The sequence below is a fragment of the Fukomys damarensis genome, unplaced genomic scaffold, assembly GCF_012274545.1.
Source record: "Fukomys damarensis isolate Sample0158 unplaced genomic scaffold, DMR_v1.0_HiC HiC_scaffold_35, whole genome shotgun sequence".
In the NCBI taxonomy this organism is placed as follows: domain Eukaryota; kingdom Metazoa; phylum Chordata; class Mammalia; order Rodentia; family Bathyergidae; genus Fukomys; species Fukomys damarensis.
Genome location: NW_022900947.1, coordinates 34,015,981 through 34,039,852, shown reverse-complemented (window position 1 = coordinate 34,039,852; position 23,872 = coordinate 34,015,981).

Below are 23,872 nucleotides of genomic sequence, written 5' to 3'. Positions count from 1 at the left end.
AAGTTAAAATGCTTGAAAGTTCATATGTAGCTGTTTTATCATAATCAGAATTTATGTGAATGCCAGTAGAATAACTGAAATAAATATGAAGCCTTTCACAATAAATATGCTGAATAAAATAATAGCTTTCAAGGGAAGAAAAGAAGGAACACTATCTTTGAAACTTTGGAACGCTCATTTACTTCACAAAAACACTGAAATTGTATTTCACTTTAAGGTATCTAGTGCTTTTTTCAATTTAAGAATCACAAAAGTGTAAATTCGATAATAATGTTCTATTTAAATTAGGGACTATGAAATTTCCAGGTTGAGAAACAGTCTGTTTGATGGATGTGCATAGTATCATGTTTCCCTATTGCTCAATCTTTCTTTAGGAGTAGAATCATTATAGGCGGTGTTTGTCTCCAGTAACAACTTTAGGGGGGAAATCTTGAATGTATGATCCATAAAAGTGGCTATATATTTAAAAACATAAGCACATCAAAAATCATTAATTAGGCTTTCTTATGCTCTATAAACAAGGGGAATACACAACTCCCTTAATAATTGCTTGTGTGTGTGTGTGTGTGTGTGTGTATGTGAGAAAGAACACATGCTACATACTTGTAGTATATATTCATAATTGAGGTGAATACTTAGATGATTTCCCCAGTAGTTTATCTCTTTGAGTAAGCCATTTGTCTAAATGAAAGCACTGTCACACACATGGTATACTGCTTTTCTTTGGAAGATAGGCTAAGTTTCTGGGAAAAGTTTAGGCTTTGACATGCTACACAAAACTGTATGGATTTTCATAAAATCATAATCATAAAAGAATTCATAAAAGTTATGAGTAAATTATTCTTTTAAAAATTACCCCATCAATTAAAATGTAAACATTAATTCAGTGAAAAAGCTTCTGGAAAAACCTTACATCCACACAGAGTTACTCATTGTTTCAGTGACAAAGCAACTAATCAGTGACAACACCATTTCTTCAAATAAATTACTGAGGATGCAACCAATCCAGGGATACATATTATTAAATTTATATTTTATGATTCCTAATTATATCGATGACACTTAACACACAGAATGAGCCACATGAGAACACTCAATTATTCTGAAAATGTTTTCAGTACTTTATAGTATTTAATGCAATGCATATTGGATATGAGAGGCAACAAAAGCTATGATGTAAGCTCAGAAAAAGGTGTGGACTATCACTGTGACCTCTGTCATGAGACACAATTCTCAGGGAGGTGATAAAAATTGTTAAACTCCAGCTTCCACATACGGCAAGATAAGCAAATAATGCTTGATGCCCAAGGGTTGAAGTCACAGAGCCAACAAATAATTAGTGAAAGTCAACTGAGGAAAGGACACATAACTGCGTGGAAGGCAAAAATGAGCAAAATTTACTGTCCTTTGGGATTTATATTCCGACAGGTTAACGGTGATAGTCAATATAAAATCCTTTGTGTAATATCTGGCTCATTGTAGTCATTTAATATGTTAAATCTGGTTATTTGTGTATATAACTTACATTGAAAACTACAAATCTGTAATTTTTAGCTTTATTTGTATGTTTTCAATAAATGATATGTGACAATTACATTCATTTTGGGGACTCCAAAATAGTACATTTATAAGGAAATCATTAGATTTGTGACAGAACAATTTTATCGGGACAGAAAAGACTTTCGTTGTTTACCATCAAATAAACTTTGAGATTTTATATCCTACTTCAATTTGAGAATCTTTTGTAAATCACTAAGTTTGGATTCCTTATTTCTCTCCAACTATGGGAGTTTCATTATAAAACTGCCTCAGTAACATCAGCAGATGGAAAGGGATGGCAAATAACAAATGGAAATATGGGTCATCATCTCTATTTCAATTTTGTCTGTATCAGATCATGTTGTGATATGTTTGTAAATACTCAAGCAAAATATTCACATTTTGGGAACAAGAGGTCTCACAAGAGGCCTCAAAGGGAAAAGATAAATATCAGAAAAGAAAAAAAAATGGAAGCAAGATATTTGCTAATAAGAAGGGCTGGGGAGGTTAAAGGAAGGGCAGAAGAGTGGGGAAAAATTAGCCAAGACATAACAGGTAAAGATACAAATTCCCAACGATGAATGTCATCATACTGCCTACCTCTAATGTACTGGTAAACGTAATGAATAAGAAAAATTTAAATTTAAAGAAAGTTAACATTTTAGCACAACTATTATTTATCTATGAGCCAGATGACTTTCACATATTGTTAATTTGGTTTTGACAGAAGTCAGTCTTTTTACCTTGATTCCCATGTTCCAAATGACCTCTGATCTCTTATCATGTCATACCTCACATTAATCACCTTTGTTGTCTTACAAGGAAAACTAAATCCAGGCATGCCACAGATTCACCACCACTGTTCTGTCTATGTTTATCCTTAATGATATAGTGGATTTCCATGTTGGTCCTGTAAGGCCTACTTCAGGACTTCTGTTTATGTGATAACCATAGAGTCTTTAATTTGTATAAACAATGGGTTTGGTCTTTGGAAGGGGTAAAGAGTGGATATGTCTATTTAAAAGATCTCTGAAAATTACCTTAGTAGGATGGAGTGTAATTATTCATCATTATAAATGTATATGCCTAGCCTCATTAATCTAGGTGAGAGGAAGCAGATCACTCATTATTACTGTTAATTTCAGGTTTAAAATAACTGGCACTTTCAGTAAGCTTTATGGTTGGTCAAATTGGAAAGGTCCATTTGAAATTTGAAAGGCAACACTACATGTGAATTGTTTGCATTTTTAAAACATTGTAAAAGGCAATATACCCATTAAAGAAATGCAAATTAAAATGAGATACTACCTTACTACAGAAATAATTGGCTAACATTAATTATCAGCCAATAAAAAATGCTGTCAAAGCTATGGGAAGAAATGACCACTTCTTCATTGTTGATGGGATGTAAACATTGTTGTTGGGATGATACTTTTTTTTTTTTTTTTTTTTTTTTTTTTTTTTATTTTTTTTTTTTTTTTTTTTTTAGTACTGGGGATCAAACTTGGGCCCTTGTGCTTGAGAGGCAGGCAATGAAAGCACTGAACTAAATCCCTGGCCCATGATACAATTTTTTGAGATTCCTCAAAAATCTAAAAGTAGAAATTCCATTCGACCCAATTACTCCCCTTATGAGTATTTTTCCAATAGATATATCATACCACAGGGATGTATGCACACTCATGTTTATACCAGTGCAATTCAATAATAGCCAAATCTTGAAAGCAGCCCCTGTGTCTATCAACAGATGAACAGATAAAGAAAATTCGTTATTTACACAAAATGATGTACCACTCTGCCACAAAAAAGGATAAATTTAAGTCATTTGTAGGAAAATGTAAGTGCCTTGAGACCATAATGTTAAGTGAAACTAAGACAAATAAGCTTAAATATGTTATGGTTTATCTTACATGAAAACTCAATATAAGAGAGAGAGATAGAGATGAGAGAGAGAGAGAGAGAGAGAGAGAGAGAGAGAGAATTAAATAAAAGATAATAGGAAAAAAGAGAATCCCCCCCCAAAAAAAAGATGGTATAATCCAGTGCAGACAATGTATCTGTTTTCTTTTCTTTCTCTTTTTTTAACATTTTGGATATATACAATGCTGACATTCACTATTGGGAATGTTTTTGTTTTGTTTTGTGTTTGGTACCAGGGATCAAACTCAGGACCTTGTGCTTATGAGTTAGGTGCAGTGCCACTAAGCTAAATCCCCAACCCCATTATAGAGAATTTTAAAAGTGTGCCTTGATTTATACAATTTTCTGATATATTCTTTGACCTATTAGTCTTGTTTTCAATCTGTATATGGAATAAACTTGATAAAGTCTTATGAAATAAATAATGAAACTGATACTGGAAAAATAAAAGGAAGTAGAGGGAAAGGGGAAAAAGAAGGGAATCGAAATATGTTATGTACATGGACAGCAACTCAAACTCCTTCAGTTGGATTCTACGTGCTGTATGTATCCTAACCATTGCACTATAAATTCTCCCTAACAAGAATTAACACATTATTCATCACCGTCCAGCCTATCAATCTTAATATTTTACAGGTTTTGGTTTCAGATTTTATTTCTTATGTCCAGTACCTGCTTGTAAACAGTATCATGCCAGTGGGCAACAAACTTATATTACATCCCTTATCCACTGATTCACTGCTCTTCTTTAGTTTCTTACAGGTATCTCAACCCCCACATAAAAGATTCCTTGATAACTTGTCTTAATAAAAGACACCATCCCTACCTACATAACCTGAAAGTTTTCTATGATGCTGTGTCTCTCAGTCTTCATCTAACCTGTTGCCAAGTCTTTCTAATTCTACCTCTTAAATACACTCTAATATCCTTTAACTTTTCTCCATTTAATCAATAAGACTATCACCTCCTATCTTGACAATTCACAAAATATTGTCAATCCTCCTGAAATACTTTGTATTTGCTTTTGACTCCTCCTATTAACTATCCATAAGGAATTGAACTGATCTTTAACACAAAATTCACTTGTTTAAAACTCTTCCATTGAATCTGTATAGCAGTTTTGGTAGTATGGCCATTTTCACTATGTTGATTCTTCCTACCCAGGAGGAGGGGATATATTTCCATTTTCTTATATCCTCTTCAATCTCTTTTTTCAGAGTGCTATAATTTTCAGTGTAGAGGTCTTTTGCTTCTTTTGTTATTCTGATTCCTAGATACTTCATTTTTTTGGATGCTATTGTGAAAGGAATTGTTTCCATAATTTCTCTCTCAGTGAGTCTCTTACTTGTGTACAAGAATTAATTTTAGAGATACCTCAAAGAGCTGGGATTACAGGTTCCATTTGATCCAGCCATCCCTCTGCTGAGTATCTTTCTCAAAGAATTAAAAGAATCATATCACAGTGATATATGCACACCTATGTTTATAGTGGCACAGTTTGTAATAGCTAAAACATGGAAACAGCCCATTTGCCAATCAGTTGGAAACTGGATAAAGAAGATGTGGTTTTTCTATAAATGGAATACTACTCAGCCATAAAGAATGAGAAATTAGATTCATTCATAGGAAAATGGATACTTTTGAGGATATACTCTTAAGTGAAATAAATAAGTCACACATGTATAAATACTGAATAGTTTCTCTGGTGTGAAAAACTATAAAGGTACATAAGATCCAAGAGATATAATTGACAATGTGATAAGGAAGAAAAGAGCTAAATGTGTAAGAGAAGTGGGAATAATAGGGGAAAGGTAATAAGGGCAAAGAAAAAAAAAGAGAAAATGAAAAAATAGAAATGAAGTATTTGTAAATAGGGAAGGGAGGAGGAGATGAAAGGAGGGCAGGGGTGTGGGGGAAAAATGAGAACCAAGACCTGTCGTGTAAAGGTGTGAGATCCCGGTGATGAACGTAACTGCACTGCATGCCTAACATGTACCAATAAACTCAATGAGAAAAAAAAGAAAACTCTTCCATGGCTTGTCCAATATTTCAGATATAGTGCAGGTCATAACTCTGAACTTAGACTCTTGCTGAATGTATAATTTGCCTCTATTCCACAGCACTACTGAGTCATTTTCATTTCCTCAAATGTGTTGTGCTTGTTCCTTTTCCAGACGCTTTTCTGGTGACTGGAATTCTTCTAGTTCTCCTCTTAAGTTGACCCCTTTAGTGGCTACTCATTCTCCTTGTCCTAAATTACATGTTGTTGCCATTAAAATAAGGTAATAATCCCTTCAAACTCTACTTTATGTTACAACCCTCCCTCCTGACACTTACCATTCTTGTAGAGCAAAACACTTTTTTTTCCTTCAAAAAATAGCTTCTATTTTAAGGTTATCTACTGGAACATTAGCAGCACGAGGGCAGAGGCCTTCCTGAATCATTGCTATCTAGCAGAGAGCTTGGTTAGCATACACATTCCAAAATATTCATTAGCTATGTGATACATTTCTATCTAAAACAGGGCTGCATCAAGTAAAATTCAGGCTACTGCTACTCAAAAGTTTCTGAATTAACTTCAGTAACTTTCAAGGATGTGCTCTTTATTTTTTAGCCAATCTATGTATTTTAAACTAAGCATTTACTTTTCAAACAGCTGACTTTTTAAAGAACAAACACCCAGGTTTTCGGCCATTGGCGCCAATGGCTCCTTTCCCTTAACTCCTCCCGTTTCCAAAGTAGAAAATCCATTACTGCTTCTTTCTACAGTTGAAAGAAGGCCAACTTGTCAAGAATCACCTTGGTCTAACTCGTGGCCATAGTGCTTGTTACAAAACACATCTTTAAGGGGTGGTCCTGATTTCCATCCCTGGCACACACACACACACACACACACACAAAAAAAAAATCTTTAAAAAGCAGAGTTAGGTCTCAGAGCGTCCAGGAGAAAAATACAATGTGATCTGCTGCAACCTATTTGCATAGCTCAAACTTGTTACATTTAGCATTTACAACTGTATTTCTGCCCCTGTTCTCTTCCTATGCATTTTTCAGAAACACGAGATTATATTGCAGAAGAACAGGAGAGATAGAAGATGAAGTCGCAGCTGGATTTGAAAATACAATGTGTCATAGTGTCTTACAGGATACTTCTTATTTAACTCTTCTACTAATTAAAGAATAAAGAACAGAAAAATAAAAAAATTCATCAAGCTTCCATTATAAAGGAAGCTACAAAGTTGTGAATGGAAGAATAGAGCCTTATCTACTTAGAATCCCTGAGGGAAAGATACTCGTCCTAAAATAATTTCAGACCTAAATTTTGGATTTTTTCTCTAATATACTTTTAAATAACTAAAACAAATACTTTGACAGTGAAGTCTTCAAACCTTGAAATGTGTTGAAATATAGGCCACCTGCACCCAGCAAAACTGCATAGCCCTGTGTCAGGTCTAAAATTCTCCACTTCTATGCTGACTACAGTGTAAAGATCTCTAACAAGGATGCAACAGTTACATCTTATAAACATGAGTTAAAATTTTTCCCCACAAATATGCAACTAATATTTCTATTTATGTGTTACAGAGTCATTCTTTATTAAATAATGGTATTTATTACTAATACCTTTTATTAGTAGAAAACAATGCTGTAGAGAAGTTTGGAACATGATAACTAAAAATCTAGGCTTGAGAATCATACTCCGTTTAAATCTCAAATGTATTCCTAGTCTCTCTGCAAGTTTAATGATGTTATTTATTCTTTGATATTTTATGTCCTTACTAATGAAGTGATAATATAGTGTATAATAGATCATTTTTGGTAATGATTTTTAAAATACATACACAGACAGTATAACTTCTGAGTAATTTTTGAGCTTTCTAAACTCAATCTGTTTTAATTATAATCTTTGTCATTGGAACAAACTATTACTATATTGGAAACAAATATACAAAATAAATTACAAAAGATAGGGAACTTGACTGTCAATTTGGTTGTCCTCATAGATACCTGGGACACCCTTCTAGGTATATCTGGTTGAACTGTGGGGGTGTAATTTTGGAATCTCTGACTCCCTCTTTCTTGTATACCATTCCTATGTTCTCTGCTTTCTAGACTCAGAGAAGTTTTCTTCTGATATTTTCTGCTGCCCACGACATTTCTGCTTGGTTTCAGCTACACTTGGACTGAAATCTCTGAAACAGTGAGCCAAAAGAAACCACTCTTCCTCTGTTGCAGGTGTTGGTATTTTGTCTCCATGACAGAAAAGTAGCTAATAAAGAGACTTAGAAAGAAAAATCAGCTTTATTTAGGCCAGCCAACAATTAATTGGGGACCACAAGCAGTACTAACACCTGTGTCCTGGTGGCTTACTTAATATAAAACCAAGGGATAGATCCTAGTTTTGTGACTAATTATACTATGACAGTAAAGAATAGGACAATATGCTTTCTTAAACATCCCATTATTCCCAGGGGGAAATTTTCCCTCCATAGAGGGGGGAAAGGGTAAGGACGGTAATATTTTATTGTTTCATTAACACCTTAGTTACTTTTCTCATTGCTGAGACACAATATTTAACATCCAAAATTAAAGGAGGAAAGGTTTAATTAGCTTGCAGTTTGGAGAGGTTTTAGTTCATAATCAGCAGGGTGACACTGCCGAGGAGAAATAGTTCATGGTGGACAGAATGTAGCAAAACACCCAAGAGACAAGACAATCCTTTTAATTTTCTTTACATTGCATTTTACATTGCATCTTTACATTGCATACGGGGATTAGGATGATGTCAAATCAATCAATGACTGATTTAGTAATCACCTACCCTTAATCATAGCACCATTAACCCTAGCATTGTGCTATAAATCAATTGCACACACTAGATTCAGCCACCTCTAAAAAAGCCCCACCTATGACTGAATGAGGCTTTGAGGGAACATCTAGATACAGCTGTAACGAGTAGTGAGGAGTGGGCACCTCAGGAAAAATTAGCAACTATTAAAGCTATGTGATGATCAAATTAAATACAGAACACAGTGTGCATTTTATGTTCACCCCACTGCAGCCTGTTTATTATGATGTAAGTTAATCAAAGTTAATTCAATCTTTGTCTTAAAACTGACTCTAACTTGCATTTTCTCAAATAAGTTGTCAAAATGACCATAGAGTTTTATAATAGAATTTTCTTTACAAAATAAATCCCCCAAAAATTCAGAAAAATATAATATTATCAAAATAATTTTTTTAAATAGAAAAGGCACCTCTTAGACTCAGGCAAGGTCTACATTGTTACATGAAAGAGGATGGTTAAGTACATTATTTTTCTGACCAAAAAGCAATAAGTAGATTCACTGAATTCTAAATTTTGAAATTATATTATTTAGAGAAATCATTTACAAAGAGTAATTTTTAAAATATTTGAACATAACCTTTATTTGAGATTTATAGATGCAATCACTTAAGCTATATATGTTTTAATGACTTACAAGTCCCATTATTTAAATCCAGGATGACCAAAAATTGCATATTTTTCACTAACTTTTACAAGCTAATATAAAAAAGAAATATACAAGTGACAATTTAATCAAATTTATTCAATAATTTTCTTTGTATGGTATATTTTAAAACATTCAATGCACAACACACTGTTACAATCTGGACAGTAGTATCTAGACTCTTTCTGAGTTCTTTTTGTATTACTGTGTTTCCTTGAACAACACACTTTACACTATTGTATCAGGCTGTCCTTTTTTCTCTGGGTAGTATAGTGTCAATAAAATGTGTACCTATTAAACATAATGGTGAAGCCATTAATAATGGACATCCTGGTTGGCATTTTGCAATCCCATATTTTTCATATTTGGTCTGTTAGACCTAGTCTAAATTGTAAAGGACTTCTTGAATCCCCTTATTTTGAATAGATAAAATGAGTGCCGTATTGTTTGGTCCAGAAGGTGCATACATACTTTATAATAATATTTTCCCTCACTTTTGGATTACAGGATAGCTTGTTAGATGTTAGTAAACTCTGTCAGCACCACCCATAAAAATATATAGTCATTCACCACTATTGGGATTTTTACAGTTTCATTTCTTCTCCCAAGTTTTGTCAATTTTGAGTTATGAATAGTTGACAATAAGGAGGTCTGTCTTTCCATTTCATAACACAGACTTTTCCTCTGTGATACGCTGACGTTTCTCCCTTTTTCATTTTTTTCTTTTTGCAGTTCTGTCCTATTCAATCTCAGTATCTGAAATGTGTCCATTCTGTATTTGTAATAGAATGTCAATGAGCTCTGGAAAAGTATAAAAATGGTAACTAATGTACTAAAATAAGAGTTTTTATAGGTTGTAGCACAACATTATAGGTTTTTTTCACAAATAAAGTAAATACAAATTGGTAAAAGAAAATAACCAGAACTTATCATTAGATTTTACTAGAAACAAACATGAAAGGTTAACGTAAAGTTCTAAATTTAAGAGTATGCAACAATAGCCAATATGTAACAAATAAACAAGTGTACGAGTGTATCTCCTGCAAACAAGAATGTACAGGTTGAGATGAAACCTGTCTAAGGTATGTTTAGGACAGCCAATTCATGAACAAATGCGCTGCCGAGTGAGGCTTGGGATAAACTGTTACTTAGTTAACCTATGATAGGAGGGCCGAAGATTTAGCTCAGTGCTTCTGCCACCTGCCTCGCAAGCACAAGGTCCCAAGATTGATGCTCTGTACCTGCCCCCACAAAAAACAAAAAAAGCAAAACCTATAATAGGAGTCAGGGAGACAGCGTGTGTGACGATGAGAAGGGAGTCTTGGGAAGTGGGGGATGGGAAGCAAGGGAGGGGAAGATGAAGGCTCAAAGTGCAATGTGTGTGTTTACAAATATTCTGCAAGGGATATATTCATTATGTATAAAAGCCATATGCTAATGAAAATTTCAAAAAATTTATGGAAAAATTCCTTAAAATACTATGCAAATATAAAGTTAACTCTTTTAGTACTTTCAGTTGCCTAGACAAGAAGTTGTATATTGATTTATTGATCTGACAACATTTATAAATGAGGTCCTAGACACCACCCACCTTTTGGGACGAATGTTAGACTAAATGTTTATATTACATATAAGCAGTTTAAAATAAAAGCTATGTAAAAAAGAAATAAAATATTAATTCATCATTTTACACACAAACTGGAATTAAAGAGGACTTTAAAAATTCTTCCTATTAATATAGTAAGTCTTTTTTGTATGATTTTGCTTTGTTATGAGAATAATAAAGATACTTAATTCAGTTGCAAATTTATTACTATTATAAAACATCTTGGTATTGCATACTTGGTAGAACAGAAACAAATAATTCAGGAACAGAATTAATTAATACCCACAATGTAGAAAAGATATAAAAAATGTGTTTGGGGTGAATAGGTGGTAGATTATAGCAAAATACCAGATGCAGGCCATGTCTGAGATACATAGTAGGAGCAAGAGTACACAGGGCAGAAATTTTAACTCCAGTCAAAGAGAGACCAGGTTCCAAGAAACTATCAGGAAGCAGACCCTCAGCAGACAAGGAGGTCTTGCACTAAGTCTCCTTCTTAATCACACACCACCCCAACAATGCCACAGTGCAGACAGAGCTTCTACCACATTAATCTTCGAGGAACAAACCACATGTAAGCCATAGCAGGTCTTGTTCACACACACACACACACACACACACACACACACACACTCACATTTTTTCTCTTAACTCAAAATTTAGGGGACATTTAGCAACTTTTTGATTCTTGTTTAGACCACTGTGATGGAAAACCTTGTAAAGCTCTCAATGAAAACAAACAGCGGCTGTGGCAGCACAGATGCAATAGGTTTGACACCACTGGTTTAGAGAAACATAAGAAAAGAAACAACTTCTGCCTTTAAAACAAATTCCAACAAACACTAAGACCAATGCAATCATCATTGTTATGGTATTGACTTTAGAAAGCAATTCATAAACAGATTGCTGAAATACAGTTCAAAATTACATTTTAAAATTATATTTTAAAAAATGAACACTAAATAAATGTTATTTCGAGAACAATCCACTGATACTTTTAGTGTAAATATATTTGTAAGTGATATACTAGCAATATTACTTTATTGAAATAGGTGAATTTAGACTTCATATCCCAAAGTTTACTCTATTAAAATTTCAGTCCTAAATGGACTGTCATTAGTTTTTCTCACATTCTATAACAATGTTTCTTTTAAATCACATAGCATTGTAGCATAATAAATTTTGCTCTTCTTTGAGGATTTACTGCAATACCAGGAAAATATGTAAATCTTACTTCTTGCCTTCTCTTCTCACACCATAGTATTAAAAAAATTTCTTCCTCTATACTTCTAATTCTAATATAAAACTTTTAATGATTTCTGCTTCTATTTTTCAACTTGAATCTCCTAAATCTTCTGATGACTGTTAATAGCATCTTGGCTAGATTTAAGTTTTATACAATTACATTTAGTGCTTTCTGTTCATTTAGTACTTTCTTAAGAGACCCCAAAGCCATTCTGTTTAGAAGGATGCAATTTTTATTTCTTTCATTTACAAGTTTCAATTTACATACATTTTCACTTGATAAAAAAGTAAGTATGATAAGGTAGTCACTTTTTTTACTTACAGATGTTTCTAAAATGCTTTTGCTAATACATAATATATTACTTATCCAAAGATATTTTAGGTGGCATCTTGTCAAATCTGTGACATACATTTTAAGTGCTGTAACTCAGTAAATCCTTATAAAAAATGCATTATATATGTATTACTCAGCATTCCTTGCTCTTGAGATACCAATCTTGCACATAATGCTATTATACTACTAACTCAAAATGGTATGGGAGTAGTGAAAATGATGGCTTTGGAGAACAAAGGGGCTGCTGATGCTGAGGGAAAATGAGAAAGTTTGAATAGTCTCAATAACACGAGAACAAGTTATGGGGATAGAAAAGGAAGAGGTTATATTTTGAGAAAACAAAAGAGCTTGTACAAGAAAGCAATGTGATGGTGATAAAGAGAAGAAACTAGAAAAGTACTTTGGTAGTTGATTGAAACACTTTACAAGTTATAGTTCAAGCCAGATGATCTATGCTTTAGATAATAAGAATGGCAAAATCACACGTATTTTCTTTTACCATTTCATTCCCAGGAAATTTCATTTCCAGTTCATGGCTTGAAAGTGAACACTGGCAGCATTTCAAATAAAATTTCATTAGTATTTGTAAAATTAATAAATCTTTTATAAGAATGAATCCCTATGATATATGTAGCAAATGGCCAAATTATTCTTTTTAGCTTCATTTAAATAAAGACCTTAGATTTAAAGGACTAAAATGAAAAGAATATACATATATTTAAATGACCTATGGTGGATAATTTATTTCCCTAGAATATGTATATAACATCTTAAAGCACACTTTCAATATCTTGCTTAAAAACAAAAATATTTTAATGAAAACCGGGGGCCATCTAACTATTCTTTCATGCCTTTGTAATCAATATACTGGCTTACAAAATCTATTATCCATGAAGTCTAACTGACAGTTCTGGTAGATTGAATTCTAGATCACATGACTGATTAACACTTCAATATGACATTTTTTTTTTTTAATTCAAGATCTCCATAATATACCATGCCAATGATCCATCCAGGGTAACAGTTAGTTTCAGACATTGTTTCCAAGGTGGCTTATCCTTTTTTTTTTTTAATTATTAACACTAATATGTGAACCTACTAATCCCAAAAATAAACATTTAAACTCCCTTTGAAACATTCATTAGATATTCTTGTAACTATTTCTTGAATATGAACATAAAGTAGACCTTTATCTGTTATAACTCGGGGAACATATGGTTGCTCTCAAGTTTAATAATAATGCTATAGAAGAAGATAATTTATAATTTCTGCAGATCATAGAATTAGGACTAAATGCATAAAATCAGATTTATATATTTTATTTTACCACAGGGAAAAATTTAAGAATATTGAAATATTGACAAAAACAGTGAATGAGGAAGAAGTTATAATTGGTCAGGTGTCTATAAAGGGAATTAAATTTTACATGAAGGGACAAGATAAAGGTTGTCATATGGACAACCTTTTTTTTTTGTCAAAGGACTCAAGAAAATATAATGAATGCACAATTTGGAAAATATCCAGCTTATTTTGATATTACTAATGTCCTGTTTTTCGACCACTTGTGAAACATTAAAATTGGTCTTTGAATTTTATGCTTTTCATATATTATTTCATTCTCTGATTGAAGTATAGTGATTCAATTTATTAATTTACAGAATGTAAATTGATTATTCTCTCACATTTGGTTCTATATTAATGTATTAATAATATTTGTTTTTGATAAATATAGTCAAAGCTATTTTTAAACCTTGAAGCTATTGCTCAAATATTTTTGTAAGTAAATTAAGATATTTAATTGTATTCTATCTCAAACTCTTCATTTTCTCTACATGGAAACAGTTTTTGTGGTGTACTCATGTGAAAAGCTGACTAATAGGCACAATTATAATTTTAAGAAGATTCTTTAATTTTTAAAATGTTTTATTATCCTAATAAAATTTCATTTCCATTCTGGAGCAGAAGACAGAAATTCAAAACTTAGGTCACATAAAGTGAATTCTCCATCATAACTATTTCATTTGATAAGTCTCTGGGTGACAAAAGCAAGTACTAAGAGAACTATCACTAGGGGAACAATTGTTTAATAATGACACTTGTGTTCTGTGAAGAAAAATTTTAAAAACCCTTTTAATGAAAGTCTTAAACAATCAGCACCATTTAATATGATTAAAAATATCCTTGAAAATTAATTTATTGTAAAGAATTTTTGTATTCATAGCATTAGCTCTGAATTAACCCAATTGTGAGTTTTATTATTGGAATTTTTAATTAAAAATTATCATCCATTAAAAAGTGTCATAGTTTTAATATTCATCATTGGGTATTCTATCAAACAATGCATCATAATACTATTGTGTGAAAAAATTGCAATTAAATCTCTACAAAAACCCAAATATTTTATTTAAGAATATGAATATAACTACTCCCTCTAAATGTTAATCTCATTAATAAGACTAAAGCTCCATTAACAGGATTTAAAACAGATGTTAAATAAGGTCACATTATGCAATATACAAGCAACTTATATACAGCAGTCATACTCTGTCTTTGTGTGCACAAGTCTATGTTAGTAAATGGCCAACCTGTTACTGAAGATTCTAAAAGAACTACTGAATGAAGGATGAAAGATAGAACGGTGATGAGATCAGACTGCCAGAAGTAAGCAATTCCATCCTGAAAGAGCCAAGAATTTCTTCAAATGCCAGCTTACAGTTGTGTGCAAAGGATGCAAATTACTAATATTACCTGTTCTCTCCCTCATTTAAATCTATTTGAGATTTTTGCATACATTAAAATGAGACATTCATCTATTAATTAGTCTTCAGAAGTGAGGTCTTAGAAGTGTGTCTTTAGAAGTGAGGTGGAATCCTTAACACGATTTTCGATGAATATACTATATCATTTGATACCAAAGTTGAAGATACTTGAACCACCTGCTTAAGTAAAATTGACTTTCTAGTTACCCAGAGAAAAATAACCACACAGAGTTAACTTTAGTAGGAAACTGATGAAATTGCTTGCTGTGAGAACTTAGCTGAACAAGTTTACAGTTAGTACCAGGCCCAAAATATAAATAGGTTTAAAATGCCATTGAAATCAGAGATGCTTAGAGCAACTCTGTAGAGTATGATTTACATGACAAGAACACTAAGGGGCAAGAGGAGGGATGAATACCGACCAGGTAAACAGTGGAAGGAGAAGGGTGTTCTGGCGCTTACTGTGCCCTCCACAAGTCACTGGCTGAGTTTGATGATGCAGTACCTTCTCAATTACAAACCTCCACCCTATACTTTTGTAGAAGTTGTACGGCCCCATTTCATTCTCAAATTACTTTCCTCATCCCTCTGTGACAGGTGATATGAGCAGAACTTTAAAATAGCAGCCTGGGAGAAAATAAGTAGACAGCTGCAAATGTTGGGGACAAAGCAGAAAGGAAATCAGACTGTCAACGAAGCTAGCGAGCCTCTGACTCCCTTGAGATAAGGAGATGGGATGCGCGGGAACACTGGGTGTGAATGGTGCGAGAAAAAGTGACAAAGGATCTGACCAAAACTTGACCCTAGACTTTGTCTGGTCCTGCTATGGTATATTTCTGTAAGAAAGTATGTAGGCAGAGAGAAAGGACCAAATACAGGTTCTTTTGGTTGTTGTTGCATGTTTCTAGTACATGTACTTAATATTTCTAAATTATTTTGTTAAGCCTTCTCCCTCCACATCTCTGCATCTCTTGCTCTCCTTTTCATACGTGCATTTATACATTTGTGCTGCACAAAAATGGTATTCCTCATAGGGACGAGGTGCATGTACACGGCACTTAACAATTCCCTTTCTACCTTTTCAAGTCACATTTCCCTCCCCTCCCTACATTTCTGAGTTCCCTTCCCATATGTTAAAAATTTATCTCTCTATTTTTATTACCTATCTTTTATTTTGCACTTTATATATTGTGTTCTCATATAAGAGAAACTATACAATATTAAACTTTATGTATCCAAATACTTCACTTAAACTTAGAGTTGCAACGAGCTTCCACTTTCCCACAAATGACTCAAGTTTACCTTTCTTTTTAAAATTACTGTTATTGGTATATTTTAGGTATGCAATATAATGGCATTCATCATTGAAAATTGGCCCCTTTACTTAATCTATCTTGGTTCTTATTTTTTTTCCCATTGCCCTACCCTCCATCCCTCCCTATTTACAAAGACTTTGCTTTTGTTTTTCACTTTCTTATATTAATTCCATTCCCCTCTGTCTTTTCCCCTACCTCTCACATTTCCCCTTTCCCTTTGCCCTTTTTCTTCCTATTTCACATTATCTATTGTACCTTTTAGTCCTTATTCACACTTTCAAGTTCTCACACCAGAGAAACTATTAAGTATTTACATGTGTGTCCTATTTATTTCACTTACGAGTATGGCCTCGATGTGCATCCATTTAGCTATAAATGTCTCTAATTTCTTGTTTTTATGGCTGAGGAGTACTCCCTTAAAAAAAAAATACACCGTCTTTATCCAGTCTCCAGTTGGAGTTTATCTTTCTTTACGGAAGAGTAGTACTCCATGGTGTATAAATATCCCATTTTTCATCTATTTTCTGTTGATAGACATTTAATCTGCTTCCAAGAAGTAGATATTATGGGTTGTGCTGCCATAAACATGGATATGTGTATCACTGTAATATAATGTGTTTACCTTTTGGGGGCAATATCCAGAAGGAGAAGAGCTGAGTCAAATGGAACCTCTATTTCCAGTTTTTCAAGAAGTCACCATACCGCTTTCTGTAGTATTTGTAGCCAATTACACTCCACCAATGATGGGTTCCCACCAGAAAGGGTTCCTCTCCCCTTGCAGCCACTCCAGCATTTGTTATTATTTGATTTGTTGAAGATACAATTATTTCTGACAATGTGAAATAGGAAGAAAGAGGCTAAAGGTGTAGGGAAAGTGGGATGGGTAGGGGAAAGGTAATAAGGGAAAAGAAAAAATATGAGAAAATGAAAAAATGAAAATGAAGTGTTTGTAAAGGGGGAGGGAGGAGGGGTGAAGGGAGGGCAGGGACAAGGGGAAAATGAGAACTAAGACCTGTCATGTGAAGGTACAAGATCCCAATAATGAATGTAACTGTACTGTATACCTAAAATGTACCAATAAACTCAATGAGAAAAAAGATACAGTTATTTCTGGATTGAGATAGAATCTTTTTTTTTTTTTTTTTTTTTTGGTACTGGGGATTGAACTCGGTTCCTTGCGGGGCAGGCCACCAAACCGCTGAGCTAAATCCCCAGCCCTGAGATAGAACCTTGATGTTCTTTTACCTTGCATTTCAAATAGTCAGTGATGTTTGACATTTTTTCCTTTGTTTATTGACCAATTTTACTTCTTTCAAGTAGTGTCTATTTATTTTGGATTCTCGTTTTTTTTACTTCATAGTTAAATTTGGTGGACTAATTCTATTCAGTTATTTATATCTTCTAGATATTAATTATTTGTCTGATGAGTAGCTGGAAAAATGCTTTTCCCATTCTATAGGTCATCTCTTGGTGGTTTCCTTTGCTGTGATGAACCATTTTAATTTGATGTGATCCTGCTTGTTAATTCTTGGTATTATTTCTTGTGTAACTGGGTCTTTAGAAAGTCTTTGCCTATTCCTATGTTTTCAAGAGTTTTACCTATTTTGTCTTCCAGCAGATTGTTTCTGCTTTAGTATTTAGATCTTTGATCCATTTTTATTTTAGATTAGTGAAACTGAAAGTGTAAATAACAGTTAAAATGAATAATTGATGAACTAAAATAGGAAGAAAAGGTACTAAAGGTTAGGGAAAGTGGGAGGGGCTGGGGAAAAGAAAGAAGTAAAAGGAAAAAAATCTATGAGATAAGAAATAAACGAAGGGCCAGGATTTAGCTCAGTGATTCCGCTGCTTACCTAGGAAGTACAAGGTCCCAAGATGGATCCCGGTTCTCTGCACAAAAAAAGGAAAAGAACTAAATGGAAACAAAGATTTTGCAAATAGGTAGGTGTGAAGGGGTCGAAGGGAAGTCAGGGGAATGGATAAAAAAATAAAAACCAACATACATCATGTAAAGGTACGTCAAGTTACCAATGATAAAGGTAAATGTATACCTAAAATGTACCAATGAAAGAATTTAAAAGAAAAAAAGGAAAATTTTTGAGACTTCTAACTATATAATCAAGTAGATGATAAATTCAATGTGGCAAAGAAATTTTTAAAAATTTTATTCAATACCTCACTAGCAAAAAAGAAGAAATATACATTAAATTTCTGTATCTATTATTACTCTCATAAGTAACCTTCTATTTAAACTGAAAAAGCATTCTTATATTAAAAACGTGTACAATCAGTATTGCAGACAAAGCTCAACATTTTAGTAACAAATCCATTGATTATGCTTAACCATTTCTTGAATTACAAAAAGCTCCTTTTTTTCCTCATCTTTTTTCCAATTTATATGCAATAAATTTCTTCAGTCTCTGTTTTATATTCTGTTTCATGTCTTTAACTGACATGATTAACATTTATCAGTCTACAATACTCTTCTCATAATGTAATTCACACACCATCTTTTTAAAATACCAGCGCCATTTTAACTAGATTTTAAATCCTCCAGGCAAGAGCTTTATTTTTATCTCCCTGGCATCTTTTAATTGCCCCATGTTGTAGGCTCTGCATATACATTCTTTAATTACCAATTTTTGTTGATGAATTGTTCAGTGTAGAAATTGTCTAATTTTAAAGCAATAGATTCCCCTTACGAATGTCTTATCAAATCTTTAATTAACTACTTTCTTTCTGTGGTTCATTTATTGAACTTACTTTGAGCATAGCACTTGTTTTACATGTTTATAGATATTACCACAATCAGAGAACATTCCTAATTACATCGTATATATTTATTATTAGTGTTTCAAAGTCCATAAAATATTTATGATTTTATACATTTAAGTAAATGTTAGATAAAGTTTTCTTTTTAAAAAAAATCACTGTAGATTTAACTTTTTTTTTTTCTTTTTTGGTACCAGGGATTGAACCCAGGTCCTTGTGCTTGCAAGGCAGGTGGCAGCACCACTGAATTAAATTTGGGACCTGGCATTTGTGAGGCAGGCAGTGGCACCACTGATCTAAATCCCTGGCCCTGAAATTAATATTTTTAACAGTAATTCTAATAGAGTACAAAAATTATCATTGTGGTGAAGTTTATAGAAGAGACTAGGAAAAGTATCAAAATTATACTTCTAAATATCTGAGGAATAATTGAACATAGATAAGGAGAGGAAGATAGCAAATATAACTTCCATGTTTTCTTTGTCATGTCAGTAGCACTCTTACATGTAAAGGTATTGTATTGTTTACCACCTTAAGGGAAAGAAGAATAATTAAATTTTTAAATTATTTACAGAAGGTAAAATTCTTAACCTGATGCCTTTCAGAGAAAGAACTTTAAAAATCATCAGGCTTTATTGTCATTATAAATATACCAATTAGCGCACTACTTAAAATAGCAGAACATGCCAACTAATCTTCCACTGATATAATTATTGTAAAGGGAAATGAGGTACAGGAATTGCTTAGAGGAGAAATGTTCACTTGTCCTTAAGATGCATTGATTCGTGGAGTTGAAAATGATCACCACACATTTTGTCAGGCAGCTGAGTTCATTGCTTCCTGCATTGAGGGAGAACCACTGCTTCTGCGATCTTAGCGTCTCAGAAAAGAAATATCAAAACTGGCATATTTATGAGATTTGAAAATCCAGTTTAAAACTTTGAGAGTTGGTTAATTTGTCTCAACAAAGAGAAAAGAAATGAAGATAGGAGAAATACCTGAGCCCCAGAGAGCCATGTGCCTACATTTTGCTCCAGAATTTGGACGAGGTTCTAGGTTCCTAAATAATTGCATTTTCCTGAAATGTTATATCCTAATTAATACTTTCCAAATGAACTGGAGACAGAGTAGCAATAAAGAAATTATCTCAGAGATATTTTTCTAAAAATTAAACTAGAAAGTGTACTAGAATATGAAAATCACTGCAATAGTTCAATGATTTAATTATAATGTGATTGGAGTTACATATAACATTCACCAAACCAACACATGACAACATGCAACTTGAATATTCCGTAGTGTGTTGGCCTCCATGCTAATGGTAACACAGAAAGAGCCCACCTGTTAAGGACAGGATGAGAACAAGGAGATGAGCACTGCATATGACTTCTAGTCTCAGGAATAGAAAGAGGAGGGGTGCAGAGGAAGCCTTCTAAAAAGACAAGGAAGGCCCAAATTGAGCTCCCTGACCTCCTACGTGTTAAGCAGAACTCCTGAAGACACTGGCATAAGAAAAGACTTTATGAACAAATCCTCAGTAGCATGGGAACAAGTACAAAGAGTCAACAACTAGAATGTCTTATTAAAATGCTTCTGCAGTGCAAAAGAAACCATCAACAGAAGAGACAACCTACAATGTGGGAAAAAAATTTTTTGAGCTGCTCCTCAGACAAAGGACTCTTATCTGATAGGGAGAACTTTTATAAATAGTAAAAACCTACGAAGTGTTACAATGTAAAATGGCTTCTGCTGTCTCTGACAGCAGTTTGTTTTGTTTAGCTGAAAACTAACAGGAAACGAAGGCACTAATTGCTGACTGAGGCACTTGAGCTTACTCTGAGACAACACGGCACAACAAGACCTTGAGCTCCCAGAGACTGGAGACATTTGATCATAAAAGTGTCTAAATCGGGCTGGGGATTTAGCTCAGCGGTTCAGTGGCCTGCCTCGCAAGCGCAAGGACCCGAGTTCGATCCCTGATACCACCCCCCCAAAAAAAAGTGTCTAAATGAAAGAACCTATTGCTAACATTTGCTCCCCTGACTCTGAATACTCGCTTCCTATGGGCTAGAATAGATAACTAGGCGAATATAAAGGTAAACTCCTCAAATGCAAAGAACTGTTAAGTATGGGCTGAAAAGATTAACTTTCCTGTGACCGTGATTTGAACTGTGAGAATGAAATGTAATCACTCAAATGAAGTCAAGGCTGTAAAACCCTATAAAAAGAGGAGTCGTAACCCAGTACATCGTCGATCCAGGCACAGCTTATTGTAATCGACCCTTATCGATAAGTAAATTTATTATTTTACTTCCATTCTGCTGCCTCTCTGTGTGTCACTTACTGATTCCTTCCATAACATATCTAGAATATATAAAGAATTTAAAACAATCAGTCCCCCCCAAATACAAAGACCCAATTCAGAAATGGGCATCTGAAATGAACAGACATTTCTCAGACAATAAAGTAAAAGCAGAAAGTGAATATATGATAAAATGTTCCACAATACTGGTCATTCGAGAGATGCAGATGAAAGCAGCACTGAGATTCCACCTCATCCCACAAAGAAAGGCTGCTATCAAGAAATCAGCCAATAACAAATGTTGGCGGGGTTGTTTGGAGAAAGGAACCCTTCTCCATTGTTGGTGGGAGTGCAGACTGGTGCAACCACTATGGAAATCAATATGGAGATACCTCAAAGAGCTGGGACTAGAGATTCGGTTTGACCCAGGCATCCCTCTGCTGGGTATCATTCCAAAGAATTAAAAGAATCATATCACAGTGATATATGCACACCTATGTTTATAGCGGCACAGTCTGTAATAGCTAAAACTTGGAAAGAGCTCATCTGCCCATCTGTTGGGAACTGGATAAAGAAGATGTGGTTTTTCTATAAAATGGAATACTACTCAGCCATAAAGAATGAGAAATTAGAGTCTTTCATAGGAAAATGGGTACATACTGAGGATATACTCCTAAGTGAAATAAATAAGTCAAACATGTGTAAATACTGAAAAGTTTCTCTTGTGTGAAAAACTATAATGGTACATAAGATCTTAATGGTATAATTGATAATGTGAAATGGGAAGAACAGGGCTAAATGTGTAGGGAAATACAGGAAAATAAAAAAAAATATGAGAAAATGAAAAAATGGAAATAAAGTACTTGTAAATAGCGAAGGGAGGATGGGATGAAGGGAGGGCGGGGTAAGGGGAAAAAATTAGAACTAAGACCTGTCATAAAGGTACAAGATCCCAATGATGAATGTAACTATACTGTATACCTAAAATGTACCACTAAACTCAATGAGAAAAATAAAAAGAAAAGGTATTTATAGCCTTTATACATAAATATGAGTTTGGAGGAATATTTCAAAAGTCTTTTATTATTTGCCATTTTCATTATAGTAGCCATTGTTTTTCTGTGGCATATTTCTACAGAGTTCTAATGTGAGCATTGCATCAACCAACCCCCACCAAATATGCTTTGATCCAAGTACATGTCTTCAACTGAAAAAATTCATCTCTCCTATTTGGAAACAATTTCATTCAGCTCTTTTCTCCTATTTCTTTAAGTTTGTTCACCCTTGTAGTGATTAAGGTTTTTATCTGCTTTTTTAAAATAAACTCTAAAACCACAAAATGTGAGTATGTCAGGTGGAAGACAAGAAGGTAACTAAGAAAGGGCAAATGGAAATATGTATCATTCACAACAGCTGTGTGGGGTGGAGAGCATGAAGATATAATATTTTGACATTTCATGAAAGGAGTAAAATTACACTAAATTCCTGACAAAGAAAGAGGACAAATAAAGGAGTTTCATATTGGGCTACTTCTGATCAGAGATGAAACACTGTAAACAGAATTAATTAAAGTTCCATGTCAGGTTCAGTTTGTTTTCCCACACAGATTTAAAGAGCACAAGATGATAGGAATCTGTACAATACAGTTCAGATAAACTGTACAGATATGAGACTTCAATGGGATCCAATAAAAACACTAAAGCTACTCAAGAATAGTTGATTATTGGAAAGTTTTAGTGAAAAATGCATGCTTCTCATTACATTGTAAAACAATACTTGTTATAAAATAGCTATGTAGTGATATAGACTTTCTTAGAAAATCTCAATAAATCACACCAACAAGGTCCAGAATAAAATACAAGGAACATCATTAGGATTTTATGGCAGTAAATCTTATTAATAAAGCTATCATTTAAAATGAACAATGTAGGGTCCAGGGATTTAGCTCAGTGGTACTGTGCCTGCCTTGCAAGCACAAAGTCCTGAGTTCAATCCCTGGTACAAGAAAAAAAGTAAAAAAATGCAAAATGAATAGCATATTTTCTTTTTCCCCTATGAGTTATTGAAGTGAACTTCTTGTATTAGATTTAAAAGGATTAGATTTGTATTAGAGGATTAGATTCTTGTATTAGATTTAAATGAATGAGACATTGGAATTTTTTAATACTGGAAGATGAATTATTTTAATTATATATATATATATGGGAAGAAAATAATTTACAGTATTAATTCGAATGCTCAGATATTTGCTTTTAGCTATACATAACAACAAAAAGAACATATAATATTTTAAGCTAAGTCAAAATGCTCTTGAAATCTGCAAAAATCTTCTAGATGTATGGTTAACTCAGTTAAACATCAACATCCAAGAATAAAATACAAATTGTAATCTACCAGATGATAATAATGCAATAAATAGAAAAACTCAAATTATCCAATTCACTAAATACTACACAATTTTATTTTATTATAATGTAGATTTTATAGCACTAGTAAAGTAAAATCTCACAATTGTCCATCATTATAATCATTTACATTCTATTTGTATAATGAAATGCTTCTTATTCACATCAGAGTAATCTTACGA